General features: G+C 62.7%; 1 long non-coding RNA gene across 1 annotated transcript; it reads left to right on the forward strand.

The window, feature by feature from the left end:
- Nucleotides 1–263: 263 nt before the first annotated feature.
- LOC149743907 (uncharacterized) lies at nt 264–2,445 on the forward strand. The gene is made up of 3 exons (XR_016391680.1): nt 264–552; nt 1,024–1,156; nt 1,653–2,445. It is a non-coding gene; the product is annotated as an uncharacterized LOC149743907 (long non-coding RNA).
- Nucleotides 2,446–5,490: the final 3,045 nt, after the last annotated feature.

Consider the following 5,490-nt stretch of genomic DNA (forward strand, 5'->3'; position numbering starts at 1 on the left):
CCCAGAGCGGGGGTGGGGGCCTCAAAGCAGCCTTGTCTGAGTCCCCTGCCACTAGAGAGAGTATTGGCCCAACACTTGTAGAAAACGGGGACCTTGCTGGCAGTTCAGTGGAGGGACACAAATAAATCTTTGCCGACTTTCTGCTGAAGCTCACGAGGGTTCACTCCTAAGCCTCTTACAAGGTCAGCTGCCGAGGCTGCGAGAGATGAGTCAGGGCTCTCCCTCCACCACGGGGAGATCGCTGGTTAAAGCGCTCACGAGGGAGTGAACCGCGTGTCCGCACCGACACGCATGGGCAGACCTCGTCGATGCCTTCTGTCCGGGGTACAAAGCCCTCTCCTGCCTCTTCCAGGCTCTCTAGAAAGCATGTGCAGAGCCTCCCACTCCACCCTCGGACTCCGTGGGCCACAGCTGGAGGGACCAGCCAAGGAGCCGTGGCAGGAGGAGGCCAGAGGGCAGCGGGCCTCGGCCGGAGCCCGTCAGTCGGTCCCCATTCACACACCACCAGACGATCCTCTTGACCTGGGCAGTAGCCGCCAACCGACCGCTAAGGTGAGCCCAGCGCGCGCTTGGCTACGTGGCATGGCTGGGAACCCCAGGATCTCCTGGCAGAGGCGGGCATTCTCCTGGGCCGGGTCCGCGGGCGTCTGCGTGTGCAGGGCCTGAACCACCTTGGCCAGGACGATCTGGCACAGGTTGAAGAGGCCTGGGGCGTGGGAGGAAGGAGACGGGGGGCTGGCACCGTGTCCAGGCCGCGCTTGCCAGCCGGGCAGACCGGAAGCCCCCTTCCCTTCCCTCAGTCCGGCCGCATCTGGGTTGGCCTCCCGGGACTTGATGAGCTTGTCCAGCAGCTCCTGAGGGACGGTGCTGCCCGTGCCCCACCAAGACTGGCAGCAGCGCCAGGGCCTCACAGGGCACGGCGCCCCCGGCCCCAGAGCCTTCCCTCTGGTTCTCATCACCGGCTGTCACCAGACTTGCATGCAACGTGCTTTTCTTTTCTCTTGTCTTCTTTACGTCCCTCAGCCACGCAATGCGGTGAAGCCCTGACGCTCGCTGCCGCGTCGGTACACCCTGAGAACACGATGCTCAGCGAGAGAAGTCATACACAGAAGGACACACAGGGCGTGACCCCACTGAGGAGAAACGTCCAGAGCAGGTAGATCCACAGAGTCAGCGAGTGGGTTCCTGGTTGTCAGGGGCTGGCGAGGGGACGGAGTGATAGCGAAGGGCGTGAGGGACATTTTCGGGATGATGGAAATGGTCCAAAGCAGTAGTGACGTCTGTACGGCTCAGTAAACTGTCCCCACACGCCCCGGTGCAGCCTGTGAGAGCATCGCTCTCAGGATGAAGGGCTGACCACAGGAAGACCGAACGAGCAGTGGGTCCTGGGCCCAGACTCTCAGCTGGCGCCCCCCACGTGGGGAAGTCACCGGGACTTGCTGAGCCTCCACGGAGACTGGCAGCAGCCCCCGAGCTCACAGGGCACTGCGCCCCCGGCCCCAGAGCCTTCCCTCTGGTTCTCATCACCGGCTGTCAGCAGACTTGCAGGCAACGTTCCTTTCTTTTCTTTTGTCTTTTTTAAAGGCAACTCTTGAGTACATGTATTTAACATGCAGGGAACCAGCCCTGACTCCTTGATCTGGGTCTTCCAGCCTCTAGAGCCTCGAGGACATCCATTTCCGTTACTTACGCGCCCAGTGCCTGGGGTTTGATGATGGAAGCTGACACCGAGGGCGTCACCACGTGTGGGGTGATGTCAGTGAAAGAATCCCGCGGCGAGGGCCTGCCTGAGGACCACGCATGCCCGGGCCCTCCCCGCCCCCTGCCTGCAGCCCTGCGCCTGGGAGCGGAGCTGGTGCATCGCATGCCCGACGTCGTGGAAGTTGGTCTCCCGCTCATCATGCCGCAGCAGGGAGGGCAGGTTGGGCGTAGGCTTGGTGTAGTTGGCCACCATGGCCGCGATGGCGATCTGGCAGCTCCCATCGTGCTGTAGGCAGGCCGAAGCAGGCCGCGTGCCCGGACTTCCCCACCCTGCGGAGGGACGTGGATGGGGCCCCGCTTCCACAGAGGAGCCCCGGCCCACGGCCGACAGGTTCCCCCACGCACGCACCGAGGATAGAGGTCAGGTAGAACTTGCCGATGGATGACCTTGCCCGAGGCCGCGTCCCAGACCGTTTAGAGCCTCACGTCTTCGTGACACATGCTGGTGCCCTCCTCCAGGTCGAAGGTCAGCCCCAGCAGCTCCTGGGAGATGCCCAGCAGCCCGCGTGTGACCGTCTGCATGGGGAAAGACTCATTGAGCAGGTACTGGCCCACGTGGTAGCGCGTCTCCTGCCCCTGGTTCACGTAGTAGCGCAGGTCCCAGGCGTTGATGGGGCCGTCAAAGTGCAGGCCCCGCCTCTGGCACTCGGCCTTCTTTAGCTCCAGGATCACGGCCGCTCCTGCTCCCCGAGGGGCTTCAGCTTCTGGGCCAGCTCACCTGCGGGCGGAGGGGAGAGGCTCGGCTACGTCCCTGGGGCGGCCCCCCAGCCACCCCCGACCCTGTGCCCCTCGAGGCAGAATGAAGGGTCTGGGAAGGTGACCCCCAAGGGCTGACACAGTGGGGTCTCAGGCAGCACCACGTCCGGTCAAGGTCCGCCTGACCCCGTCCCCACTGGGACTCAGGGGAAGGCGGTGTTACCTAGGACAGTGGCCACCACCTGGCTGGTCTTGTCCGTGTTCATCTCCAGCACGGAGTCGGCATGGTGCGGAACCCCAGCAGGCGGGACTTCAGGGCCTGCAGCCTCACCAGCTCCCTGAGGATCACGCAGTTCTCCCGGAAGCCAGAGACGGAAGGCGCTGGGGACCGAGGGCCACGCCCTCCCCACGGGCCCCGGGCCAGGTCCCTGCAGGCGGGCAGGGCTCCCAGGCCACTGGCGGGCACAGCCAATCCCCCTCCCTCCTCCTCCTGGCCCAGATTTCTAGACACTTTGGTGCTGTCCTAACACGTGGTCTTTATTAACACAGGTCCTTTTGGAAGCAGAAACGGCATGAACGTGATGGGCTCTAAGGCCAAGGGCAGGAAGAAATGCGGCCAGGCTCTCCAGGAGCCACCAAGGGGCCTCCCCGGGCTCAACAAGACAAACACGGCTGCCGTGCAGACAGTAGCTCAACCCCACGGCGCCCGAACACCCAGCCCCTGGACGGTGAGACACCTGTTGCTGCAGGTGGCCCGTGGCTCACTGATGAGGCCCGGCCCCAGGCGTACGCCACCTTCTCGGGGGCCACCTCTCCGGTCTGCAGCGGGGTTCTCCTGGGAGCCCCCAGTCACCACAGCACCAGCGTGGCCTGTCTGCAGCCCAAGAAGGTGGGGACACAAGACTGTCCCCCGTGCCCCCCGCATCCCCCGCGAGGCCGAGCGAGCACCAGTGGTGTCTGCGGGGAAGATGAAGGGCTCACGCACAGCCCGCATCTACAGAAGCACAGACTGCAGCCACATGCGCTATGGAACAAACACAAGTGTCCATGCAGGACCCGATGTCTGAATGTCAAGGCCATGCCCGGGCCACAGTGAGAAGGTGCATCCCCCATGCAAGCCACAGAGAGGGGATGGGGGGGTCCATCTGCGATTCTGAGCTCATCGGGCATCACCCCAGAGGGAGAGGGAGAGGGAGAGGGAGAGAGGTAGACAGAAGTACAGAGGGAGAGAAAGAGAGAGGGAGGGAGAGACGTCTCTCCCTTCCCTGGGGGTTTTCTAGTGCAGCCAAGGCTGAAAACCACGGCATTTTGGGAGATGGGTCCTCGTGGAAGAGTTAAATAGTCGCTCATGGCATTATCGACACATACTAAAAAAGGCCCCAAATCTTGGGGAGTCAGGGAGGGGAGTGTCGGCTGCCTCGTAAACGAGGAGAGATTGGGCATCAGAGGAGGTGCCTGTGCAGCCTGCGCCCAGGGCCCCGCAGATTCATCTCCCAGCGGTGGTCCTGGGCTGGAAGTCAGCGGGGAGGTCAGGCTGTCCAAGCATCAACGTTGACTTCAGGGCTGATCTAAAAGGCGCCTGGTGTTTGTTGAAGCAGAAAAAGGAGAAAGCAGTAGGGAGTGGATGGGAGGGGGAGGGGGAGGGAGCCCCCCTCCTCAGCACTTCTACCGCTCTCCCTCTCTCTCTCTCTCTCTCTCTCCCTTTCTCCCTCTCTCCCTCTACCTCGCTGCCTCTCACTCTCCCTCTCCCTCCATCTCTCCCTCTGCCTCTCTCCCTCCCTCTCTCCCTGTCCCTCTCTCTCTCTCCCTCTCCCCCTTTCCCTCTCCCTCTCCCCTTCTCCCTCTCTCCCTTCCTCTCTCCCTGTCCCTGTTCCCCTGTTCCGCACGCTCTGGCTCTACCTCTTTCCCTCTTCCTCTCCCTCCACCTCCTTCCCTCTCTGGAGAGGGAAGGAGGTGGAGGGAGAGGGAGAGAGAGATGGAGAGGGAGGGGGGAGAGGGAGAGAGAGGGTGGAGAGGGAGAGAGTGATGGAGGGAGCGAAAGATGTCTCTCCCTCCCTCCCTCTCTCCCTCCCTCTCTCCCTCTCCCTCCCTCCTTCTCCTCCCTCTCCCTCTGGCTCCAACTCTCCTCCCTCCATCTCTCCCTCTCCCTCACTCCCTCCCAGAGAGGCAGAGATAAGGCAGAGGGAGAGAGGAAGAGGGAGAGATGGAGGGAGAGGGAGAGGGAGGGAGAGGGAGAGAGGGAGAGGGAGAGAGGGAGAGGGAGGGAGAGGGAGAGAGGGAGAGGGAGAGAGGGAGAGGGAACTAGGTCTCTTCCTCCCTCCCTCTCCCTCTCTCCTCCTTCTCTCCCTCTCTCCCTCTCCCTCTCTCTCTCCCTGTCCCTGTTTCCCTGTTCCAGTCTCCCTGTGCCTCTCTCCCTCTCCCTTGTCTCTGCCTCTCCCTCCATCTCTCCCTCTCTGAGAGGGAGTGAGGGCGAGGGAGAGATGGAGGGAGAGGGAGTGAGGGCGAGGGAGAGAGGGAGGGAGAGGGAGGAAGAGGAAGAGTGGAAGGGAAAGGGCGAGGGAAGGAGAGGGGGAGACGGAGGAGAGAGGGAGAGGGAGGGAAGAAGAGACCATTTTCCCTCTCCCGCTCTCCCTCTCTATCTCTCTCCCTCTGTCCCTCTCTCTCTTCTTCTCTCCCTCTCCCTCCATCTCTCCCTCTCCCTCTCTGTCTCTCCCTCCATCTCTCCCTTTCTGGGAAAGAGTGAGGGAGATGGAGACATGGAGGGAGAGGGAGGAGAAGGAGAGAGGGAGGGAGAGAGGTGTAGAGGGAGAGAGGGAGAGACGTCTTCGCTCCCTCCCTCTATCCCTCTCTCCCTTTCCCCCCTCTCTCTCCCTCTCCCCCTCCCTCTCCTGCTCTCCCTCTCCCTCTTTCCCTCTCCCTCTCCCTCTCCCTCCACCTCCTTCCCTCTCTGGAGAGGGAAGGAGGTGGAGGGAGAGGGAGAGCGGAACAGGGAAACAGGGACAGGGAGAGAGGGAGGGAGGAAGAGACCTCTTT

This window comes from Delphinapterus leucas, unplaced genomic scaffold, assembly GCF_059928025.1.
Source record: "Delphinapterus leucas isolate spDelLeu-1000000601 "Yukka" unplaced genomic scaffold, BTC_Dleu_Yukka2 spDelLeu_asBTCV2_sq57, whole genome shotgun sequence".
NCBI classification, from domain to species: Eukaryota; Metazoa; Chordata; class Mammalia; order Artiodactyla; family Monodontidae; genus Delphinapterus; species Delphinapterus leucas.